Raw genomic sequence first — 27,062 nt, forward strand, 5'->3', positions numbered from 1 at the left:
AAACTTAGTCCGTAATGTAAAGTTGATCCTCCGATATTACATGGAGCTTTACCTGTTGGTGTACACAATAATATAGTAGTCTTCTCCGGATCGTGTTCAATATCTTTCTTATGGATCAAAACAAGTTGCTGAACCATTGCTTTTAGTACTTGAGTCTTACCGGTGCCAGCGCGTCCGGGTATGAAAATAAAATATGGCTTTTCTGTTTTTCTTGACAGATTTGAAATCGTATCGAAGACGAATCTTTGTTCCGAATTTAGTTGGCGAACTAAAGTTAAGAATTCGGTATTGTTCATTTGAGTGATATGTGATAGTTCTGCTTTTGAATTATTTATTGATCTGTCAAGGTTCATTCCGATGTCAATGGTAAATCCAGGCATGTCTTGGTTATTTTGGATAGCATCATATGCATCTTCTTGTTGCACGAATGTGGCCACTTCCCCCATTCGGTCATTTTCGTATATTTATTTAAGTATGTATTTATTTATAACCCATCATACAAAATAATGAAGTGATGGAGTACATTGAAGAAAAAAGGAAAAAAAAGAAGAAAGAAACAACATATCGTAATTACATTGTAAAATACAAACAAAAATAATTCCACGTCAAAAAACAACATTTTGTCATTCATGGCCGGTTTGCTTATTGCACATGTGTACATTCAGCTCAGCTAACTTAGCACACGGGTCAGACAAGCTATACTTTTTCATCAAATAGGAGTTGCGGGTCCACGGAGGAACTCGCAACAGAAACTTATCAAATACGAAAGAAACGCGTTTCATCCTAAGATGGTCAGATTCATTAAATATAGGGTAAAACGGTACTAAATACAGAATATGTGGCAGGACGACACTATTGTAAATTCTCGCAAGATAGGCTCTATTCAAATGAAACTGAGAACTAACAATGGTACCATATGCACGACGGATTTTCGTTTCCATACTTTCTAGCATCAATACCCTGGTTTTCTTCAGATTTTTGCCAATAGGAAGGCCAAGATATTTCAACTTAACACAAGGCTTTACTTCTGTACCATTCAGATGTATAGATATATTATATGATCTAGTTGTATCTATTTCATTAAAAATCAAAACATCACATTTTTCAGCATTTAGGGAAAGTCTAATATCACTGTAGTTTTTACAAATCTCCAAAAAACATTTTTCTAGCCCACTGATAGTCCTACTAATATTAAAAACGTCGTCTGCATAACATAATATCGACAAATCAGTACCTTTATATATACAGCACGAAGAAAGTTGGCACTGAGCTGGAAGCGTTGCATTATTATAAACCGTGGGAGAAGTAACCGCGCCCTGCTTAACCCTGATATGAATTGGTATATCATCAGTCAGCAAATTGCTTCCAGGTATACGTGTTTTTGCTTTCATATGGCGGTACATGTACAAAAGAGGTCTAACTAAGTCTTGCGATACACCACGGTTCAATAGCTCATTCATTGCTTGGGGATGCAACAACGAATCAAATGCTTTACTAACATCGTATGTTCCAAGCGCTAGAGTACCACCAGATTTATCTGCATCGATCAATAAATTGCACAGACATTTTAGAGCATGGAAGCAACCAAGCTTAGGCTGGAAGCCAAACTGGTGAGATGGCATGTAACAGATAGAACGTAGGTTATTAAATATAAGTAATTCAAACACCTTCGCAAAAACGCTTGAAACAGTTATAGGTTGATACGATGAGCATTCAATTATCAGACCCATTTTGTATGTGAAGGACGCATATGCAATCATAACCCATAGACTGTCTATTGTTAAGCTTTCGTATAACATCACGTAATTCACTAGAACTTACTACAAAGGTACCCGGTCCAGGAGTACGTAAGCGATTATTTAAATCCGTTTCAAATTTCTTGAGAATGTTAACGTTAGGTTCGGTGAACTGACTTTTGAAATATGAATGCCACTGGTACTCACTAATTGTAATTTTGCTTTCCCGAGTTTTATTATTGGCCAAACGCGTTTTCCATAACTTATTAGGGTAAATTTCGGTTTAAAAAAGAAGAAAAATAAAAAAGAACAGCAGTATACTATTAACTTCAGGCCGTCTTCTAACATCTTTAAATGACATCCAACTCCAACTGCAAAAGAAACCAAGGAAAAACCATTGTTCCCCGCTGGGGGTACTGGCCCCAAAATGGGTCACCTTGATACTGTTACGGATTATTTTCATACCCCGTGACTCCACAGTATTCCAATATTCTGTATCCTTACTTATTTTTGTGAGAACCAAAAAAAAAAAAAAATAATGAATATTTTCAATTTCATTAGTAGTATCGTTTTTGAAATAAGGTCTGATGTTGTTGATTGCCACTGCATTTAGGTGTTAGACAAATTTGTAAGATGTGGCATTTTCCATCAGACGATCTTCTTTTCTCCAATGTGTGTACAGTAGGAGTAATTCACGGTGGTGATTTTTTTCGTCATGTTCTTTGCTAAGTCTCACATATCTAATGATTTTTTATTTGTACTGAAATAGGGCTAGAACATTTGTATCTATTTGCCATCCCGCGGGTCAGTCTTCGGGGACTGTCCGGGTGCTGGTGACTCTAAGCTGCAAATAATTCCAATGTTGTTGAATATATAGATATTAGGTCCTTTTATGACTATTTTGGGAGGTTCCTCCTTCGGAGTATCATTCTCATTTGGGTTTCTGCTATCATGCCAGTGGCTCTTCATGTACATAAATGAGGCACCAATGCCTGTTAATAGACCAATTGCTTGCTTGGCTTTCCAAATTGTCTTTATGAGACCTTTCATCCTAACTATGCTAAATACCGTTGTCAACCACACATCAAGATTTGAAGTTTGAATTATTCTACAGTATTGAATTATTTGAATTATTCAACAGTGTTTCGAATATGTTCGCTCCTGCCATAGATTCTTCGTTAAAAATTAAAAGCTTTATTTTCTTCAATTTCACTCTCAGCTGATTTATCTTATCAGCTGCCAAATCTTTGAAGTTTTTCATTCCTTTACTTAGTGGTAAACTTAGTGCGTAATGTAAAGTTGATCCTCCGATTATACATGGAGCTTTACCTGTTGGTGCACACAATAGTATAGTAGTCTTCTCCGGATCGTGTTCAATATCTTTCTTATGGATCATAACAAGTTGCTGAACCATTGCTTTTAGTACTTGAGTCTTACCGGTGCCAGCGCGTCCGGGTATGAAAATAAAATATGGCTTTTCTGTTTTTCTTGACAGATTTGAAATCGTATCGAAGACGAATCTTTGTTCCGAATTTAGTTGGTGAACTAAAGTTAAGAATTCGGTATTGTTCATTTGAGTGATGTGTGATAGTTCTGCTTTTGAATTATTTATTGATCTGTCAAGGTTCATTCCGATGTCGATGGTAAATCCAGGCATGTCTTCCAGGTCGGTTCCATGTCTTTCAGGTGTAAATCCAGGTCGGTTCCAAACGCTTGTTAACAAGTACGGCAACATCCCCGAAGTGTCGGCCTCGTTCTGAGGCTTTTGCTGGAACCGAGAACGTTTTGGTTACGGTGCCAAGTTGAAGCAGTATTAAAGATTCACGAACGAGAAAATGATCTTGCAGGTAAACGAAAATCATTGCATAGCATGATGCTCTCGATAAGAAATTCTTATCTAATGTTCCACCATTAATATTCCAGCTAGCAATGCGTACATTCGTCAAGGTCTTTGTTTAAGGATTTTCTGGACAACAGGACATTTAATAATGTAGCAACCATTTAATAACGTAGCAACCATTTAATAACGTAGCAGAACCAAGGATGGTTCTTTGAGCTGCAGAGGGCTCATTTAAGGTAGTTAGTACAGGGAATCTCTTTCGAGTTGTCATGTCCTTCCCCACATTGGGAGCAACGCACAGGTTCGGGACATATGCGTGCAGGGTGACCATACTACTGACAATTGTAGCATCGCAGTGGAAAAAACTTGGGAAATGCTTAGTCTCTCATAACCTAACGTAACAGGAGACTGGATAGCCTCATTCAGGTGTTCTATACTTTCGAAGTGCAGTTTGTACTCCCGAGTGGAACGGATTCTCTCGGCTTTGGTACAGTTTTTATACGAGTGGAGTGGTCGTCGGCGGAGACATAATCGGGAATGAAACGAATTATACCATAGAACGAACGACTGGAGACTTTGACAGCACCAGGCTTATCTTCTCTTGTTAGGGCAGATGCAAGTGCCTGAGCCGCTCTCTTATTGCTCATCACAACACGCCATTCATTTTTTCTTGGTTTCAAATCTACAATATGAGAGCAAGACTCACCACACTTACTTTCCAAGAAATTCTTATGTGAGGCAGGGTTATCAAGTTCTGCCGGAGGATGCTTTAGAACGACAACATTGGTGGGCTGTTTTGGGGAAGGATCGGGCTTGAGGGTCGTAGTGGGGGTCAAGTTTTTAGCACGCTCAGAAGCGACGTAACTTTGAAAAGTCGAACATAGCTCGTTGACTTTTCTCGTGAGGGTGGCGGTTACTTCACCGGAGAGTATAGGGACCTCATTGGGTTCTAATATTGCGAAACGAGGGAGGGAGACGTGTTTTTCTTCACAGGTTCTTAAAACTCGGATCAAGTCAAGGACATTGTCCTGATGATTTTGTCTTTCGGTCACGCGCGTGGGAACACTGGCAAGAGACCATAATAGTCCCTTGGCCTGAAATATAGTTTCCGGCTTGAAGAATTGTCCTGCTTTCTTCGGAATTTCTTCGGATCTGTTTCCAGCTTAGTTAGCCCGGTAAACAAAGTTCAGCACAGGGCTCCATAAAACCTGCACACTCGCCATTCTGTCATCGAGTAATATCCAGGTAAATAACTTCTAACAAAATGGGAAGTGCGGGACCTGGTTCACCTATCCCTAGCAGTTTAAGTACAAAAGTGCCGCCGATACTACGGCTCTTCTGTTCCGTTCCCGCTCTCTTTTGTAGAGTTAGATAGCTCGACGATTTGGACTTGTTCCGCCAAAATAGGTTGTTTTGGCAACACTGGCTGATTAGATGGCATTGCCCGAAAATTAATAATAATAGAAATGCCCAAACTTTTAATTATCAGAATATTTGTTTAGAGAAAATAATTTCAAATTACTTGTAAGGGATCAGAGTCTATAGTTTTCCACTTGAATCAACACAATTAACTATTTTTCCTATTAGCTTCTAATTTCACCAATTCTTAATTATGAATTTCACTAGAGCACGGTTGCCATACAATTTTTTTTCGAAGATATATATATATATATATATATATATATATATATATATATATATATATATATATATATATATATATATATATATATATATATATATATAAAATACAGTTGCTTATTTATTTTAAGATTTAGTTGCTGAGGGGTTGCTGACGCACTCCTGTCCAGCGATTGCTTTGCGCAGCAATCACCCCAATGACCAAAACATCTTGAACATGTATCAATTAGCAGGACACAACAAATTAAACATCTTTCATACCATGTCTTCGCCTGATTCGTTGGCTGTGTTACTAATTGCTACGTTACTGCGTTACTGATGGCTGTGTCGTAATGGCGTCAACTGCAATAGGCTCAGTTGTTTCTCCTCCTTTTCTGCTTGGGGACCCTACTGGAACACGACTGCTTGCGACTGGGGACACGACTTTCACTGTCAATTTTGCTGTCACTTAAGCCAGAATGTGATCTAGAGTTTGAAGTAGTAGTTACGTCCTCGCTGTCACTTGTAAGTTCCGTTGTAGTCCGATCCATTTTTTTCTTTTATGGGTACTTGTGTTACCCTTGTTTCTCTAGTCTTTTTTCTGTTTTCTGACATTTTATTTGAATAATTGGACAAATCCAAAATCCAAAAGATAGTGAAATGGTCTTTTTAGGAAAATCACCTGGTATACTGTATAGTTTCAGTTTTGCTGAAACTATCAGCAGGTTTTGATGATAGCTAGTTGAAAATGCACATTCAAGCAAAGAAAAAAATAAATAGAAATTTGAAAAGGGAGGAAGGGTAAGAACCCAAAGAAAATTGATTTCAAAGTTGCAAAATTATTTTGAACATTGTGGAAAGACGTTGGCCGCAGTTAATTGATGGTAAGACACCAAAGTGTGAAGTTTGGAACTCTGTTGGAGAGAAATTACAGCAGATTAGGTATAACTTGAGAGAAAACCCTGGAATCAAATCAAAGATTAAATTGTGAAACATGATTAAAGCGTAAACAAAAATGGCCCAGACATAGGCAACAGAAAGTGTAGCACATGTTCTAGACGACCCCATCTTTTTATGGAGGATTAAACAAATTATTTTCGAGGCCTTTAGAATTCCTCCAACTGATATTGGGGATTCCATGAGAAAAATACAAATAAGTAAACTGTTATAAAAAATATGCGATGTAGCCGCTGGGGAGTTTGAATGCAATCCCTCTGCCCTTTGGACAGAGAAATCCTTCTCACAGGAAAATGTTAACGTTAGATTATCAGCCAAATCTAGCTTCCCTATTTCTAGAATCTTGTTCAGCACTGCTTGATTTTCGATCTTAAAGCAATTAGCCCTTTTAGATGATCCTACCAATATTTTGCCTTTTGGCATTCTTTAATTTGATTTCTTAATAGGATAATTCCTTTCATAATAACACCCAGTGGTGGATTTAGGAGACCAGGCTGCCCTGTTTTTGTCAACCAGACTCTAATGATACTGTCCTCGATTGTAAAAACAGCAGATGAAACTGTCCTCCTGAATCACTCTTTCTCTCTTTTTCTGTCTCATTGGGTCTTCACTGGTATGCTAGTCATAGGTGCGCAGGTCCTTTAGGCCATGAATCGTTAGACTGTTGCTCAAGCGGTAGCCATGTACTACACCACTACCAAAAATACAGTCCTTTTTGACGTGGTATCCCATCTTCACCGCTTAAATCACGGATGCTTTCAAGTTGTGAATGTTTCCACCGTCACTCTAGCGGTAACCCTGCGCTACACACATACCAACAATACCGTACCAACAATATCTTCAAATGGAATCCTATCTAGCCCATGTCCACTGCATAGCATTCAAGCTTCTCTCTTAAGGAAATACGGGGAGGGAGTGCCCGCTGTCTCCAGTCAATTTCCAAATAGTATCTATTGATTGCCTCAGCTCAGTCCAGCATTCTCAGCCAATTTCATTTTTCACTATTTTTTTCTATAGTTACCTCCTCATTAGGGTGGAGCTTATTTTAAAAATTTTGGAAATATTATTTTCTTACCCCCCTAAGTTGTTCCATATCACATGAAAACATTGTAGAAAAGGTTTGAGCCATTTATAATAATGTTTAGGGGTAGCTCAAGTACCTCAAAGATTAAGAAAAAAGAAAAAAAAAGAAGGATTTCGATCAACTTGTATTTTGCTTTAAAAAAATATAAACAAAATTGTTTAGTTCCTATTTATGGTTGACCTGACAGAGTCTGCTTCCTGCTGTCGGGATAAACTCTGCGGTGTTCATTGACAACTTGCAGCAGAAATTGCAGCTGCGACTCATCTTGGGTTATAAAACCGCTGTACTCTTGAATGAGTGCCACTCCTCGCTCAGCGTGGTCATTGACGACTTTGAGTGACCTCACAGTTTCTGACGCTAGCTTGTAGTCGTGTCTATCTTCCCACAAGTCTGGATCAACTGTGAGAAATCCATCCGGAAGATCCATCATTTGAAAAAGTTTTGCTGACTTTGCTGTAACAAAATGTTCCAGGTTTTTATTCTTGGCTGAATCAAGATCAATGGTGATACGCTTGGTATGTTCCTGTTCCTGGTAGTCTTCACTCTGCATGGCACTCACCATCAGTCTCTTCGTCGACGAACTGACGCGACTGTCGAAGAAAGCCAAGCCAACGAGTTCGGGTGACAAATACCACAAGTTACCGGAAAACTTGTTTGATGTGGCCTTTGAGATTGCCAAATGGATGGACGAATACTCGAGCAGCGACTTCAGCAGTAGTAGGTCACTGTACGGAGCACCTGAGGCTAAAGGTGCAGAGATCCAGGCTCTCAAGTACACACGTACTGCAAACACACACACGTCATGCAAACCTCTTTCTTCTGTGAGAGTCAGTCTAAACTGAGCCTTGAACATCCAGATCTTTAAACTGTATATCACTTTGCTCATCCATCTGGCATGGTGCATCGCTCCGGGTGACATGAATCGTACTCCTCTCGCAGGAGTAGCACCAAGAAAGATGAGCACAAGTTCCAGGAATTCCTTGTAATCATCCCTCGGCTGGCTCTGTTCAAGGTGCTTGTTAGCAAAATCGATGGTACTTTGTTTGATGTCATCCACTAGACGCGCCACATCATCAGCTGCAATTCCTGTTTCATATTTATCTGTATCTATGAATCTCCAATAGTCCTGGAAGCGTTTGAAGAGTGGAACCTCAGGAGAAGATGTCGATCCCATGCACACTCGAAACGCAGCACCAATGACGAGCTCCATAATATGATGTCTACAAGCCAGTGACAAGAGTTCCTTACCTAGCTTCTGCTCCAACAGAACACAAGCACCAGAGATCCTGCCAGTGTTTGAGCTTGTAGTATCGAAACACATGGCTCGGATGTTGCCGGGTATGCCCCAGTCTTCAATAGCTCCGAAGACAGCAGAAGCCTGAGCCTTGCCTGTTCCGGATGGAAGCTTGGCTACTGTGAGTAGCTGTAAAACTTCTTTTCTGGAAACCAAAACAGGCAGACGATCAACCTTCTCTTTTCCAATGAGGTCGGGGATCAGTTTGCCGTCCCAGTGGACAACGAGGGGAACATCACTCTAAAACTTGGCTCTGATGCTTGCAGAACTGTGAATTCGATGTTTTGCTCTGAGTCGGCGAACTGAATCTCTATTTAGAGCTAGTTGGTCAATAGTCATTCCTAAGCTTTTGGCAGTTTCTGCTATGACAAAAACAGCCTTGCGGTCTGATACTTTAGTACGATCAAGAGCTGCTGCTAGTTCAGGTGTAACTACAGCTTTTCGGCCCCTCTTTCCTTTTTGAGTTCTGCTTCCTCCAACAGCCCCCTCACTGTCAACGTCTTCTGCTGCGCTGATCTCTGAACCAGATGTGGTAAGTTCGGCTGTGGAAGCCTCTATCTGTTGTATGTACTCTGTTTGCTGTCGTCTTTTAAGTGTTTGCTGCTCTCTCTCAGACACCCTTTTCTCCTTGCAAGCTAGTGTTTCATCTACGCCAACCATTGACCCCCGTCTCCCTTTTTCTCGCTGGGCTAACAAGAAATCTTTGCCTTCTTGTATTGACATCGTGTTCAGGGCATCGGCGTGAGCGATGTCAAAAAGATCCTCGAGTCTAGATACGAAGGCCGCCTCTCTCGCCTGTTGAGTTGATGACTTTCGTGCTTTGTTCTTCTTGAGAAGACGCCATTCTTCAAATGCCTGCTCAAGCTTGGTTTGACAGTTTTGATGATCTCTCATTGGAATTCGAGCTTTCCGCCAAAACTTTGCTAGTTCGGTTACAGCAGCAGCCGACGAGTGCCTAATGGTCTCATTCAGTTCAAGGTGGAGATGAAGGAAGAACCCAAGAGCCATTCGCAATGAAGGCAGCTTGCTACCTCTTAATTCAGACACAGAGCTACCAATGAGATATAACTCCGTTCGAGATCTAGTTGCATTTGCTAACATTTTCAGTCTCAATTGGGTCTGAAATAAACAGAAAACAGAATTTATAATCATGTACTTAGGTAGGGTGAATTTTTTTTTAGAAAAAAGAGCAAAAATTGTTCAACTCATTTCTTCTCCAACAAAAGAATAGGCTCAGTTACATTCAAATTCGTCAATCAACGCTCAGTAGTCATTAACGTTATAGAAATGTACTGTCTTGAGACAAGTTAATACACAATTAGCTTATTATTGTAAAAAAAAAAAAACAACACTGATAACAAAACAGAACTGATACAATATCGCCTCGAGCAAAAAACTACACCAGACTGAGTCTTGGTGTCCGAGACTCTAGTAAGTGCAACCGGTCAAAAGCAAACAAGTCTGAACACGTTCATCTCTGAAGGATGGAAATTTTGCATTGCCGGCTAAATTATGTCTGGTTCTGCTGCAAGTTGTCAATGAACACCGCAGAGCTTATCCCGATAGCAGGAAACAGACTCTATCCGGTCAACCATAAATAGGAACTAAACAATTTTGTTTATGTGTTTTTAAGCAAAATACAAGTTGCTCGAAATCGTTCTTTTTTACTTTTTCCTTCTTTTTTACTTTTTTTCTTAATCTTTGAGGTACTTGAGCTACCCCTAAACATTATTAAAAATGGCTCAAACTTTTTCTACAATGTTTTCAGGTGATATGGAACAACTTAGGGGGTAAGAAAATAATATTTCCAAAATTTTTAAAATAAGCTCCACCCTACTCCTCATATTAGGTCTGTGGATTATCGGCATGGGTTCCGGTTGCAAATTTTTTATTAATTAATTAAGCAAATTTTTTTTTCACTCAGCTGCCTAGTCTGGGGTTATACCATTTTACTGACTATTTGGGCATTTTTGTTGGTAAAACAACCTGAGGTTGTGAGAAGCCTAGACAGTCAAACCCAAGACACGAACACAGACAATCAACTAAATATTGGTCAACCAATATTTCATTCATTTTGTTAGCTCAATTGTCTTTGCTTATATTTGGGTTCACTTGCCTAACATTCCAGGCAGACAGGAGGCCCTTTTAGGCTTTGGATGCTTAGTCCCCTTGCAATTTCAGTCAACTTGTTGGTCAACTAGGATTATATTAACTTTTTGTTATTGCAATTGTCTAAGTTTAAAAAATTGGATCGATCGGCGTGCCTGACACTCATTGCAGAACGGCCCAATTTTGACTTTATACGCTCTTTTGCCTGTCATTCCACGCAAATTAACGGTCTTTTGTCAATTCTAAATTATTGGTTCATCCTAAGGCCATAGGTATATGTGCTTGGTTTACCTCTCATTCCAGGCAATATAATGGTCCTATATCAATTTCATATTCTTGGTCAACCTGCCTGAGACTAGACAGGCGTGACTTGCTAAAAGAAAACAAACAAGCATTGGTCCAATATGAGACGCACACTTACTCCCGTCGTTTACCCGTGCCATTTAACCAAACATTTTGAAAACTGATATTCACATGCTTAACCCTTAAAATTGGAAAGCTCATGTCTAATTTCTTTGTGAAAAGGAACAAAGTCAAGAAGGAAAAAAATATAGAAAAAAATTTCCAGAAGTAAGCAGTGTGCCTTTTTTTATGTTTACCCTTATTAATGTTTATTTTCGAGTATGTCCTGGCTCTATGGTCTTCTAAACTAGGAGAAAACACCTTAAATCTGTGGAAACCTTCCCTAGCATGTGTTAATTGTCAATTCATCCAAATTGACCAGTATTTCTTCTTTCACTTTTTCCCAGTATTTCCTGCTTGATTAGCTGAATAGAATCAAATATGCTATAGAATAAAATATATGGTAAAATAACATAGAATCAAATTTAGTAAGAACGATTACTTCATAAAATTCACAATGATTCCTTCAGATTAAATTGATTGTTATAAAACAGTCTTGTTACTGGTTATCAAATACAAAACAAAGACACAGCCTACAACTAGGACTTTGCAAATAAATTTTACAATATGCTTAAAGCTTCTCTAACATTTTCTGAAAAATGTCAAGTGCTTTGTTCTTTTTTTCAAGAGCCCGGTCCACTCTTTTAAGTCTCTCTTCGCTTCTTTTATTTGCATCCTCATTTAGCTTTAAAATAGCACTGGCAACTGGGCTTTACTCGTTTAGTCCGAAGTTCTTTTGCCTTTTCTCAATTGTTTTGGAGTAGTTTTTGTCTTGCCTACCTGCCCTTTCTGATTCAGAAATTAGCCTTTTCGTACTCATGAAAGTTAACCATCTGTACTGCTAGTAGTTGCCACAGGTCTAATCTCTGGCTTACTGCCCATAACATTTTTCATGAGTTCAAAATACTCCCATTTAACTTGGCACTCCCCACTCCTTTTGACCTTTCATTTTTTAGCTTGAATTTTTTTCAAACATTTTCGTATTTGTATTTGCACTTCTACTGAACAGCTGGGACTTGGAAGCCATTTTCAGCGAGATTTTCTGAGATGTGCTTCCAAAACTTGTCACCCATATACTTGTTTGTCTTTTCTTGCTCTTGACATGTATTCAGCTAGGCAGCCACGGCTGTGCTGTCCCACTTTTGTCTGTATTGCTCATCAAATTTATCACTTCCTAGAATAAATATATAGAAAAACTTAGTGACAAACATATTTCAGATAAGATGGCATCAGGAAGGATATTTAGTCAGGGATAGCTGTGGGTAACCTAAAATCCATTTTCCAGCAGTAATGAAATATAAGTTTTTGGTTTCTTTTTAATTTTGGTGAACAGATCTGCTCAGCTCTACTCTGCTTATAAAGCACGTTTAACAAAAGCCTCTGTTCCAAATGTACTAAGTCTTTTCACTTTTATATTTTGATTTTTCATTTTTTTAAAGCAATTAGTGCTGGTCAAAATAGTAATAAAAAAAATTACAGATGCATATTGAACTCATTTAACTTAGTTTAGTAGCCAAGTGATTTTACTTAGGTTTCGTCACATGGAAACCTTACTGTTCACATGGAAATGTGGAGATATCGGATAGGATTTAACAAAAAGTAAATGGAGATATGATCAATTATTTTAGGTGTAGGAGATTTTTCAATTTTAGCTTTGTCATATCAGATTTCACTTATAGAATTGGTGATTAATTAGCTTTATAAGCTTTCAAAAAAAATAACCCAAGTCGCATATACTGTTATTTTCACTACTGTCCCATAAACAATGCATTTTAATAAGAAAAATTAATTGTAAGAAAGATATCTTTCATTATAGCCCTGAAAAGCGGGATTGAACCACATTTGTCGTACAACCTACTGTTTGAAATACGGTCAGTCAGCTGGGTACCCAGAACAATCCGTAGGCAATTTCTCTGGAAAACCTCTAGTAAATTCTCATCTGCTTGTCGGAGCGCCCATGCTTCAGAGCCATATTTGACCAGCGTCATCACTGTAGCTTCCAATATTCTAATCTTGGATGGCAGACTTATCTTTCTATTCTTCCAATAATTTTTTTACTGTGAAAAAAGACCCTGAGGATTAGCTATTCTACTTTTAACATCTTCACTGCTCGCACCGTCTTTACTAATAATATTACCAAGGTAAGTAAATCTGCCAACCAGATCAATCTTCTCGTTACCCAACGTCACCCTTTCATCTTCACTTATTCCTAGCTTTAATGACCTGTCTTTACTAATAATATTACCAAGTAAATCTGTCAACCTGATCAATCTTCTCGTTACCCAACGTCACCTTTTCATCTTCACTTATTCCTAGCTTTAATGACCTAGTCTTCTTCATATTAATTTTCAAGTCTATTCTAGCACCCTGAACTCGCAGAATCTCTAATAATTTATTCATTTTGCTCACACTTTTATCTAATATACTTAAATCATCAGCATAATCTAAGTCCAGGAGGATTTAACAAAAAGTAAATGGAGATATGATCAATAATCAATAGTAAGAAAGATATCAAAAAAGTTCTTGCAGGGTTTGTATTTACTTAAAAGTAACAAATAAGCACATTCTAGGCATCACTTTGGGATATTCTAGTCCTACACTAATAAAAACCTAGAATTTATGGTGTGTTTGTGAGTTTTGATTTGCATCTGTGCGTGTTTGTCTGTTTCTGTGAGTGCTACTTCACTGATGATTTTCTTTTTTTACTATAGCTTTATATATAAAAGGAAGTCCCTGGTAACGAAGTCCTGGCTAATAAATCAATTATCAAATGTTCAACTGAAGACATTTTTGAAGTTTTTGTGCAATAAGATTCTCTCTTATAAGTGATCACTTGTAAGTTTATAATAGTTCAACTTCCAAAGTAGCTTAAACGAGCTAAGTGAAAGTATAATTTATGTTAAGTAAATTAAAAGGATTTTCCAGGCTAATATGAACAGAACAAAAAAATGTGTATATGACATCAATCTTCTCTTCTCTGCAACTGGGATCTGGAACCTTAATAACTTACCATTATCTTTCCTAGCACAAGACTTCTTAGTGACTTACTTAGGTTTCTCTGGGGTAGTTTCCTCTATAGTCTGCTGACTTTCAGCCGGATCAGATGCAGGTGCAGCCTGCTTGCATAAATCAGAAAAGGGTATTCCTCTCATATCAATTTCCATATTTTTAACTTGTTCTAACGTCCATCTTTCTAGTTCTTCTGAAATCAATGAAACATTAACAAAATTTCAATTATAGGTCATGAGAGGAGTTTACTGTGAAGCTTGATCGTTCTTAAACAGAGAGAGAGAGAGAGAGAGAACGAGCGAATATGTTTGATTAATTTAACTTGCCAAAAGAGAAGTAATAAGCTAATTTTAATCCTTTTCACTGAACATGATTGATCTTGAAGGATGTCAACTTAAAAAATTTGCTGATTCAGTTTCATCATTCTGGCGAAATCTCTATGGAGTCCTCAATAAAACATATCACCTTAGTTGCACTTTTATGCCGATGTGGGTAAGACGCCAAATCCCTCTTACAGCATGTTTTAAGGTCATCACACCACCTCATCAATGTGACTCCAACCTGTAAGAAGGTGACCTAGGCGAGGACCATGAGGGGTCCCCAAGAATCACCCATAAAAATATTATTCTGGAAACCTAAGGGACCTGTATGGAAATACAGGTCCCTGGAAATATTGCTATTAAAAATGGCCTCTGTCACTTTAGAGTGTTAATCTGGAGGATACCATTCTTTGATAAAATTTTCGGATAAACTGGGACTGTTGCTGCCCGTAGCTTCGTTGACATTATTTGAACACCTTTTTCTGAAATTCCGATCCTACCCCCCCCATCCACTAATTATTCCAACATCTTCAAAATTTAATGAATAGAAAGGAAGACATATTGGAATCATCTTGGTTTGCCGGTCTAATAGGATGGTTGCAACGTCTACAAGAATTGATCTACGTTATATTTTGGATGTATAGCTATTCCTGTGCTTTTGAAGTTTTCATTATTTATCGAGATTTTGTAATCTTCAAACAGCAAAACTTTATAGAGCATAAAACAAAGCAGAGAAAAAAATCGAATGAAACAAGAACATTCTACTGTCTTTCAGAATTCTATTATTCCACTACTTCAATCTTCATTTTCTGAAATAAATGATCTGTTCATCGATGGGTCGAACATCGATGGATTCCTCTGTGATCGATGGATTCCTCTGTTTTTTTCCTCTGTGATGCAGTTGGCCTCGTTCAGTACATGACGCTTGGTTATGACTGACCCTCCACATAGACCCTCCACATCTACCACGACTGTATCGAGATCTTTTGATTTTTACCATCCACGGAAGACTTTTCAACTTCTCAACTTCTGGATGGCCATGCAATTTCAGCATGCCCTGCATAGAATTAACGTCTATATTGTTTGTTTTCGTATTTCCACAGCCAGGATAAAGAAAACTGCTCTCTTAGCACCAATTGAGGCCTCTACACGTCGGGGGTTTGACTATAACCCTGCTCAAGCTCTCTCTCTCTCTTTACACGAATTGCCGATATTAAATCCAAGAAAATCATCCGAAACAGGATCATTAAAATGATAATTCCCTGAACGTCGACTCCTTTTTTGAATTTACATGTGAACTCTGTGAAGTGAGGTCCTCCAGAAGCATCTGCAGAAACCAATTTCATATTTCATTAAACAGTTTCTTGGACAGATTCTGTGCCAATAGTAACCAAAACTGGTGTCTGTAGCTTTATGTGGAATGCTTCGCCAGCAGCCTGAAAGATGTCACTTACCCACTTTTTAAATGTCTTTTCTTGTCCACTCATTTCGTCTCCACATTCCAAGCGATGAATACGTTCAGCACCCAAAGAACCCAACAGAGCATCTAGAGCTTTTCCAAAGGCGCAATAATTCTTTGATACCGTCGATACCAGTGCGAAACTTTTTTCCATAAAGGACCAAGTATTACAACGTACCTAAGTTTTTTGTGCAAGTCCACATAAGATTTGTGCTTTATTCTGGTGAGAATAGAAAAAGCATAAGACTTTTCTGGCTTAAAGTCTGTATTTTACTCATTGTTAGATCTTTTGGAACTACTGAAGAAGTAGTTAAAGCATATTTCAAGTTTTGTGGCTCCCTAGGTAGGCTAATTTGCTTTACACAGGCAATTTAGCTGATATTTATTCTCTTCATGGTAATTTAAAAAAAAATCTTTTTGTTGCTGTGTAATTTGAGCATAACTAAAATTTAAAGATATTTTTTTACCAGTAGGATAAAATTACCAGTCTTTGGAATAAACTCTGAATAGTCTACACTATCCTACCTCTGCAATATGAATACAGAGTCTCTGAATTATGATTTGGCAGCCTATAAGTCTTCAACTCATCTGTAATACTTCATCTAGGCTTGTTTACAGAGCCTACTAGGAGTCAATCCTTAGAATGCTTCCAAGTGGCAATTTGATGTAACAAGATTGCCCAGATATGCCGGAAAACATGGTAATCTTTAAATTTTTAGGTTCAATAATATGCGTTTCATTGAATTAGCATACTTGCTAAAATATAGCCTACTACTCAGGGTGTCCTTTAATGTTGATTCCAAAATATGGTAATTTACTAACCTGGCTCATATCCCTCTTTCCATTGGACAATCACCGTCCCACCTTTCTCCAAGCAAAAAACTTGACACCCCATAACTTTATTACCCTTGTACATATTTATGTTTTGTTTGTTCAGTTTTTTGTTGAATTTGATTTTTGTTGGAACAGATGAATGATGTAAATACTGGGCTAACCAGGCTTTCTCGCACGGTAAGAAAATCACTTGCTGCGGTTATTACTGGCAGTAACTATTCTCGTTCCCAGCAGACTGGGCAGTAACCATTTTACCGCTGGCAACGGAAATATTAACCATTTGCTTACTTCAATAAGTTCCCGGAACGCACCCTATGGTTAATGATGATAAGAGGTGGGACTTAGTGATGCTTTTCGGCGATTAATCACCATTAACTACGTTCTGAACGAGGTATATCCCTTTTAGGCGAGTATTTTGAGAAATTGAAAACGCTTGGGTATATAATTGACTGATTATACAAGTTTAATGCAAAGAAGCAGTAGAAACCATCAAAAGAATCACATTTGGTTAATAATATTGTAATTATTTTATTCTTGCTCTAAAGCTTTCATTTCTACTCCGAAAAGAATGTCGTTTTTTTCAATTATTATCTGTGACTTGTTATTGAACTTTCTTAATTTTTCAGTAACAGATCGGCCCAAGAAAAACGCACGGTCTCTCTTCTACTCACTTCCTTGTAACAGAGTATCTGCCCTTTCCATGATCTACATAGCAGCTGAGGCAGCACTAATCTGAGGCATAGCTTTATTTGTCATCTCAGGCCTTTGCTCATAAATAGATGAAGTCTCCCCACTGATCTTTCTTTTTTGTCCTTAATTACTGTTTACATCCATTATTGGGGTTTTATGGTTAGTATTAATTGGCTTTTTTCTCTTGTCTACAGTTTTTGGTGGCTTTTATTGGGTATATTGTTTCTTTTGGCTATTTTCTTGGTTTTGTTTGTCTGTTCTACCCGACAAATTGACTCTAAAGTACTGTCAATTGTTTCTTCATCAAAATTATCGCTTGTATACACAGTTTCAGCAGCTTTTCCAGCATCATAGCTGATATACATGGTTTCTTCTACAGTTACAACTTCGTAGCTGCCGTCAACAACAGATTTGTCAGTCCCAAATTCTGGAAATCTAGGTAATTTAGCGAAAATTCTTTTCTACTCTCTATTTTTTTCTGCCATATAATCTGAAACAAACTCCACAAGTTTGAAGAGACACCATTTATTTTCTTTGCTGCCACCTCCATCACCACTTCCCTTTTTGGCTTCTCTCTTCCCCGAATTTTGTTTTAGGGATTCCTATACTCTTTTCTTCTTCACCTGAAAAGTAAAGGTTTTATTTTGGTGCCAAACTATGAAATTTAATATATTTTTAAGAATATTATGTAAATCAACAGCCACATTTATACTGCTACAATCTTACTTGAATTTGATCCGATTTTTGTTCTTACATAACCAAGATCTGAATGTTTTAGTGCCATAAGTTCCCACGCCTTTGAATTAGTATTAAGCCGTCTCTATGTTACTTTTAGATCATAAAACATTATTGAGATAGGCTTTTATAAGAGATTGACAACATTATTAATAGTCCTTGGAAAACTTCTTTCAATCAGTCAAAACAGTCAATTTGGAAAAAAGGCCAACATGTAAAGCAATTGTAACTACCAACAATTGAACAGACTAATAATAATAAAAAAATAATATAGTCCTTGTAACTGAGAATCAAGATTTAGTAAAAGAATGCTGTAAAGAAAATTTGAAATTAGTATAAATTGTTACAGAACATGCTGTAGGACGGGAAGAGGAGAAATTTACTTATTTACAATATAAAATATGTAGGGGAATAAGTCTTCTGTATCTTTCTATGAAAATTATATTGGTACGAAAATAAATTTTTTCTATAAAAAGGGAGGCTATATTGTAGAACCAGAGAGGAGAGATTATAGAATGGCGGCGAATTTACTAGGTAAAGTGAATTTAAGATAAGATATTTAATTTCAAAATATGTCTATCACAAGCCCCAAAGGACCAGATTTGTATGGAACCAAATTTATGCAGGGTTATAGAGGGCAGTATTAGAAAATACAAACTCTGATAAAGGGAGATATAATGGGTTTAACATTCTTTGAAAAGTTAATTCACAGGAACCTTTTTGGAATGCCTCTATTCTGTTAAACAATTCCTGGAAAAAAGTTCCCTGGAAGACTGAGTCATATCAGCATTTTAGTGTAACCCAAAGTGCCAAGATCCTGTATAAACACTGCACCACAACAATGGACCAATTCAGGGGCTTGCCTGTCACCTTCTCTTTAAAACAAGCAAAAATTAAACAAATTAATAATAATAACAGACAATTGAGCCTTTGTTGCCAAAAACAAAATTTAGAAAAAAGGCTACAAAGAATATTCAAAATCAGTAATTTTTTTTACTTGTCACCTGTGTTTACTTTTATTATTCTGGCTTAAAATTTGAAAGTTGTTCTACCAGCCTGAACAAAGTCTTAGGGATAACTCTAGCTGAATTTATGAATTTTATTTCAGAAGAGCTTCTTGTTGTGTTGGTGTAAAATAGCTGATGTGGGAAATTTTTTAAAGATCTTCCTAATCTTGAACTTAGTGTATTAGTAGAATGAAACTTTCAGGGAAGCATCGAGAGCCTCCCTGATACTTTTGGAATGTATTTTAAAGTACCTATCTCCATCCCTACTTATTCAGAGGGCAATTACCTTTAACCGTTTTTGTGATATAATAGAGAAACCTTTATAAATTGATTAACAGCTCAATTTAGGCACAAGAAAATGTTTCGAGCCTCATAGCTAGGTAACATCCTGATTTTTAAGGTTGTAAAGAATTAAAAATTTTGCATTTCTTAAATTTTGGAAAAGATCCTTGATATGGCTTATAATCAGGATCGTCATTTGGAAGGGGCAAGCGCCCCCTCCCCCAATAATGTATAACAAATTATTATATATCTCATGGCACTTGTCTATTTGGATATGGACCTCTCTTGCCCCCAACCCCAATAAAATGCTAGAGATTTGCCCTTGCTTAAAATAGGCCCACTGCAATAATAAGAGAAATTGCATTTTCAAACATTGCTGACAATGAAAATGAGACTGGAAACTTAAATTGATATACAAAGTTTTTGTCAAAGTTTAGAATTAATTCATCCATCAGTCTGAACAGCTAATAAGGAAATCATTTCTCCAAAACAAGTTATTTATCCTAGTCCATTACTTGAATAGGTTGACTAGTATAAGCTTCTTTTCAAATCCTATTTTGGGCTAAAGTCAGGGAGCCTTATCCAAGAAAGCAGCCAGGACCATGCTATAAGCTTACATATTTAGATTAGTTATATGTATGGAACATCTTTGAAATGGATTTTTTTAGGTTGACTAGGATGATAGAATAAATTTTGATGGCTAAAGCTATCTTGACTATCTGGATATGGACCTCTCTTGCCCCCAAACCCAATAAAAATGCTAATGATTTGCCCTTGCTTAAAATAGGTCTACTGCAGTAACAAGAGAGATTGTATTTTCAAACATTTCTCACAATGAAAATGAGACTGGAAACTAAAGTTGATGTACAAAGTTTCTGACTAGGTTTAGATTCAATTCACCCCTCAGTTTGAATAGCTAAAAAAAAAAGAAATCATTTTCCAAAACAAATTATTTATCCTAGTCCATTGCTTGAATAGGCTTCTAGCCTAAGCTATATTGTAAATCTTATTTTTGGCCTAAGTCAGGGAGCCTTAACAAAGCATGCAGCCAGGACCATACCATAAGCATACAAATTTAGATTAGTTATAGGTATGGAACGCCTTTCAAATAGTTTTTTTTAGGTTGACAAGGGTGATAGAATAAACTATGAGGGCTAAACCTGTCATACTACCATGATAAGCTTAAGCTATTGGTGATCCCAGATGAAACCAGTGTTGCCAGATGGTCTGAGAGAAAATGTGCCAGCTTCTTCGCAAAATTGCTCCCAATGGGGCATTAAAAAAAATAATTTCTGCCATAAGGCCAAATTTTTTTTAAATGCGCCCAATTTTTTTTTTCTGTTCTAAATTATAAGATAATCTTGGCTTTATATGTTAGATTATTAGCTAGATTATCACGGAATAACTCTTCCGCCCTTCAACGGTCAGTGTATTTTATAGATCCTAATAGCAAATAAACACTAAACTTCAAGAAAATGAGCTTGACTTTTAAAATTGAACATTTTTTATTCTTTCAGAAGAATCAGGTCACATATTGCTATTGAACTCTCAGCAATAGCTATTAAATAAGCAAAAAACGTACCACTTGTAGCTTAAAATACAAGTAAATTCACTAAACACCAATTTTGAAAGAAATATGGCCTTGAAATTCCAGGAATACTATTTCAGGGAGTGACATAGAAATCTTTTTGAAGAAAAATTCCCCAACTCCTAAATTTTTTAATTAGTCCTTACTTGTACAAAACACATCAAAAAAGCACCCTGGGGACAACACTGAGAAAAGTGAACTCAATAGTCCCCACCCCTCCACAACTAGCTACGCCACTGCCATAAGACCATGCATCTCATGGCTCGAATTTCATTTAGGACTAGAAAACAAATGATTATCATTAAGGATTTCTGGTGAACCTATTCTCCAGGTAAATTATCGACTTTTTTATTATCTATTTTTATTATTTTTTATTCTTTAATTATCGAAATTAGCATTTGCTCCAAAAATATCCAATTTTCTTTTTTATTTTAGAAGAATGATATAATTTTTAGAATATAAAGTTTTGGTGGATTAGCCATATTTTCCTTTTAATTTTGGATTGACATTTTCTTGGGGAGAAAATTTGTAAAAAATTACAAACGAAGACAGAGGTTGATACAATGATTTCAGACAAGCTTTATGCCGCTTAGAATGCTCAAGTTTATCAGACATTACACGAGTTAAACAAATTAGGTAAAAAGTAAACAAACTCGAACTAATCTTCAATGCAACTCAATACGGCTTCTTCGTTTCCCTATGCTTCTGCAGTGCTTTCCGAATATTCATACATTTTTGAAGTAAAGCGTGTCGTAGTCGGTGTGCAAAGATCGGCATTTTTGCAACATATGTTCTGGTTATTAAGCCAGCACCGAACGATCAAAATACTATTTAATATTTCTGTTTGCATCCTGTTTCTTAGCTTGGTTTTAGCCATATTCATTACTGAAAAAAAATCCGTTCGACAAAGGCGTTGCTTTGCGGCAAGCGTCATTGACAAAGCTGCAGTCGCTATGTTCAAATATGGCTTTCGGCCTAGACTATCTTCAAAGTTGAGCACTAACACCCAAAACGATTCTAAACTACCGGTCACTTCTTCTCCGCACAGACTCTCCCAATTAACTTCCACTAGTTTCCTACATTCTTCTTCCATTTCCGACAGAGCAGAAATGGAAAATTAAGTATTGCCCAAGGCAGATATTCAAACATATGCCTCCTTAAGCGGGATAGGGCCGTTTTGGGTGAAAATAGACGGACCTTTTTTAGGATACTCATATTTTGTGGAATACGTTTTATGACTTCACGTGAGAGGACTTTCAGAAACCCAAAACATCTACTTTTCAGTTCACTTATTGCCTCAACTGCCAGACTTGAGCAAGACAAATTGTTTTTAAGAATTCGAAACCAATGTCAACTTTCTCAATAGGTAAATAAAGAGAATCGAGTTGGTCTGCAAGATAAATGTCAAGGCTAACGTGTTTTTGGTGAAGAACCCTACCAAGCAGAGAGATTACCAAAAAATCGTGGTCTTCGAACACCTGAAGTGGTCAGCGTAGTCCGACTGGAATAGTAGATTCATTTTTTGAAATTCCCTAAGCACTGGCTTCACAAATATCAAGTACAACTTGCTGACTTCGTCCTTGTACAATATCATTCAGTGTTCTGGCAGTGTAGCATTTTTCTATTATACTTGCCCTTTCAAAATGGCTCTGTGAAGCTTTCTAAAATATATGCAACAGCTGAATACCTGGACAGTCATCTGGTTGCACAAAGCTGCACAGGTCGCTTTGGCTTCTTGCCATTGTTGAAGATGCTGTATATTTGTGCATATGCTACTTTACGGATTTTACTGACATTAAACCGATTATATGTCTGATGTAAAAGAAAGTCAAGGGAAGACTGAATTTCTTCAGAAGCGTTTGAACAGCAGGGGTGCATAGAATGGCATGCACACTTGACGACAACAAAGTTGTCATTCGTTGACTCTTTTTAAGCCAGTGTATAAGGACTTGTGGCAGCCCATAATATTGCTCGCACCATCACACCCGATTCCAATGCAATCCTTGATGTCCAATTTTACAGCGTTGAGGAATTTGCATACAACTTCAGTCAACAGTACTGCTGTTGTGCTTACGACAGGAAGAAGTCCAAGGAAAGCTGTAATTATCTTCTTACTGCTGAGAGAAACATATCTAATGCAAACAGCTAAGAACTTTGTTGACACGTCTCTAGATTTGTCCAAGATTAGAAAATATTTGTTTTTGCCCACATCTTGTATTATGTCTTCAATCATTCCTGGCCCCAAAACATTTCTGATAAGAGCTGAACATTTTGTTCGTTTACGATTAAGATTTTCGAGACCGCCTTCTTTTTTTTTTTTATCAAGACCGCCTTCTTTCTTCATTTTTTTTTGCTTACAACTAGAAAAATGAAATAAAGATTTCGAAAAATGAACTAATGAAAATAAAGAATTGGATAAAGGAATACACCAAGAACAAGTTTTGAATTTATTAAATTGATACAAGAAGAAATAGTTGAAATATACTTTATTTAAATATAGTGCCAATTACCTTGTCTCCTGCAGGTGATAATTGTGAATTGTATTCTACATATTTTATGTGTAAAAAAATATATTACAATATTCTTTCCATGCACTTATTTCGTATTGTTTCTTTTGAGGAATTTACAATGATTGTTTTTATTTAGTTATTCTGTTAAACATTTACTGTTTTTTACCCTTTTACTTTTTTACTGCTCACTTACTTTTGTATATTTTTGTCATTAAATTCATGACTACTCATCTTCGAATTTCATTGAAAAAAGAGGCGAAAGTCAATTAGGGTCTGTGACATTGACATAAAAAAAGTTACTCCGTCAAAAAATTGATTATGTATTGATAATAAAAAAAAGTATTGATAAACAAAAAAAATTTTTTTGGCGCAAATTGTACATTTATTTATACGTTTGTACCTACGATATTCCTCGAATTATGAGTAGAGATATTTATATTCTTCGAATTGCCTAGTACTATTATTTCATGTTGAATTGTTGCGATCCTAAAATAAAAAAAATTCTAAAGAATACATAATAATCAATTATATTATGCTAATAAAAAAATTTCAAGAATGACCTTCTCTATTTCTCTCTTTCTCTCCTCCTTCTCTCTGTGAATAATGATAATTGTAATTATATAATGAAAATTGAAAGGGTTCGAAATTTCGAATCATCGAAATAAAGATTCGATGAAAAAGATTTGATGGAAAATCAAGACCCCGAAATCGGACTGGACGAAGGTATTACTTATAAGCAGATTTAGTGCGATTTTTAACACTGAAAACAATATCAGAAGCAGGCCTTCCGTATTCTGACCATATACGCAACCATAACTTTGCACGGTTCTTAATCGACTTCAACTCTGAATCATTATTCCACACAGGTTGACGAGTCCCTAACCTGACTCGTTCACAAGGGACAGCACAAGACTCAGCGTTTTTCAAACACGAAATAATTTGAGAATGGTACTGGTTAATATCGGTAACCACATTTTTCACAGGAACCCGCGTCTGCAGCAAATGAAACGGAATACGAATAGAACTAAATAGTGTAACGAGGGTCACACTGTAAAGGGCAATATTTCCACGATTCCAATTATACAGTGCATTATGTGGCAAACAAGTGTTAATTATAACAGTATTGCCTAACTGGATGGCAAGGAAATGATCGTTCGAGCATAAGCAATTGGGATTTAGACCACTTAAACTTCGCTTCAAAAAACATGCAAGCCCTCCAGAGGGCCTGCCAAAAGTTGTGGGGGCATTTATAAGAAATAACTGATGTAATGTACTTCGTTGTAGGAAACTGGAACCGGTGGAAGAGAGCAGGTGTTCTTGTAAGCAGACTATATCGTAATCATTTATGAACTCGTCGATCACAGAGGCTTTATCCTTAGTTTCATTAATATTAAAAGAGAGTAGGGATATCGAGCGAGCCATCACTTGGCAGCAGAAACAATTTTTTTAAGGACTTGACATTTTAGGCTAAACGACACAAATGTGGACCACCACAATTCGCACATTTCGCAGGGAGTTTATAGGGAGAATCTTTCGTAGAGACACGAGGCCCTGAGCAGATTGCACACTTTGGATTTGAACTGGAGCAGGCAGACGGGATATGGCTGGGGGATATACACTTGTGACAGCATCTAGGTGGGGTCAGAAACTCGAATAAATTCATAGCCGACTTTTAGTCCTGTTTTTAGCAGCCGAGCCTTTGAGAATAGATCTGTAAACTCAATCTTGACAACTGTAGAGGCACCAAGACGACTAGCTCATGCTATGCCTGGCTCACTGCAGAATTGGTCAACATCAAAGCCTAGAGGAATTCCTTTAGCAATTCCAAGTATTTTTTTGTGACAATCTCAGTAGCACAAGATGTTACCGTATTTTTAATCGAAGAGCAAAACTCATTCACTGCAGATTTGTCTATATGAACAATCATTTGGTCTTTTTTTGCCTTTCCACTACTAACACATTCATGACCAGTAACTTTATCCAGCATTTATTTTCTTTTGATTGGATTGTCAAGTGAAGCAGGGATCTTGGAAACCGCAACAGTCGCTAGAACATATGGTTCAATAAGCTGAGTAAAGGGTGGAAAATTGTTATCATAAACTTCCGCACGATACGCAACAGCATTAAGGAGTTTTTCCATTCGCGTGAGCTTCGAGGATAAATGTGAAAACATCAGGTCAGGAACCGAAGGAACTTCATTAGTTGACAAGATAACATACGTAGGAACGGTTAAATCTTCAGAATCGCATTTCGCCAGCAGCTCAAGAATATCGAGTAAATGACTGTGTAGCCTTATTTCCTGCACGTCTTGGGCAAATTTCTCCAGGTAAAACTTTGTTCCAAAAAGTAGACTTTGCAGCCGCAACAGCAGCTGCATCGAAGAATTCCAAGGCATGCCGAATAATAAGATCATCATCAATACCATTATTTCGGCTAAACTGCAAAAAGTTCAGAACTGGCAAATAAACCAGTTCTCTGCTCGCCGTTATTCCAGATTGATTACACAATGTCCGTTTGAATAATCGTTTCTCAAATGCATAACGTCAAACACGATTATCACAGGCAAAAATTAGTCTTATGTTATCTATTTCTGTATCCAAGCCGGTTATTACAATTGTTATGATTTGGCTTAAGAACTTTTGCTAATATAATCGTGGGAGCACAGAAAGTTGCGATAAATTTACTATGTCGCCACTGCGATAATAATATTTATTATCAACTAACAAGCTAAGCAGCAAGCTCTTGCAATATCATTAATATTCATGTCAGTAAGCATTATACGTCACTATAATCCCTATAGCGATTTTTTTTCTCGTCACATTTAAACTTGCTGAATTAATGTATACAAAGCAGTATCCAATATATATGTTCACACTTTGAACTCTGAATTCTGCTCGTCATGGAAGTAGAAAGGCAGTGTCAAAGGTTGGTTTAAATGCCCTGAACCCAGTACAGGAGCAACATATTTGCTGAAACTGGTCAAATTGAATTACTAGATGTTTGAGTTTTAATTATGGAATGAAGCCTAGTAGCCTAAAAAAAAGTAAAAGTTGAAATTTTTAACGTAAGCAAAGATTTATACATACTTTGTTCTGTAGTGCCATCCCTGAAGTTTTAACTTTCCTAACCCAACTACTTTCTAAGATAGAAGAAAATTAGCTAAACTACAATTTTTCCCAAATGACTACCATATGATCACAACACAAAACCCCAATTGAAAATGTACTGAGTGCACAATTTTACTCACCCATTTTTCCAAGAACAGGAGTATTTTCTGGGAGCTTCAGTTTCTGAATTTCTGCCTTGTGCTTCTTACTCTCTGCATGTCGCCTCAAATCCCCTAGATGAGCATGCACATAGTATTTACAAGCTTGCAGTAGCCAACTAATGGGTCATCTTTATCTGCCCTAAGCCAGTCTTTCAACTCATTGAGGTTAAGCCACTCAGCCTTGAAATATTTCTGGTAGTTTGACTTCGACCATTTGCCTGCCATCTTAAAACCATGTGTAAAAGTGCGTTTAAATATACCGCCAACATCACCATGGATACTCGATTGCGTTTTGTCGTTGTTTGAAGTTGTTAGGGA

At 37.1% G+C, this 27,062-nt stretch overlaps 1 protein-coding gene across 7 annotated transcripts in view; it reads left to right on the forward strand.

Moving 5' to 3' along the window:
- LOC136036889 (uncharacterized) overlaps positions 1–27,062 on the forward strand; it is a 137,850-nt gene that overhangs the window by 35,239 nt on the left and 75,549 nt on the right. For 2 of the 7 annotated variants that reach the window (XR_010619813.1, XR_010619812.1), the window contains exon 5: positions 12,859–13,183. The exons of 4 other annotated variants lie outside the window; for them this stretch is intronic. The gene's annotated coding sequence lies outside the window, so the exon portion shown is untranslated. Of the gene's footprint in view, positions 1–12,858; positions 13,184–16,300; positions 16,531–27,062 lie in introns of all 7 variants that reach the window. One more of the 7 variants, XR_010619811.1, reaches the window with a different exon arrangement.

This window comes from Artemia franciscana, chromosome 16 (genome assembly GCF_032884065.1).
Source record: "Artemia franciscana chromosome 16, ASM3288406v1, whole genome shotgun sequence".
NCBI classification, from domain to species: Eukaryota; Metazoa; Arthropoda; class Branchiopoda; order Anostraca; family Artemiidae; genus Artemia; species Artemia franciscana.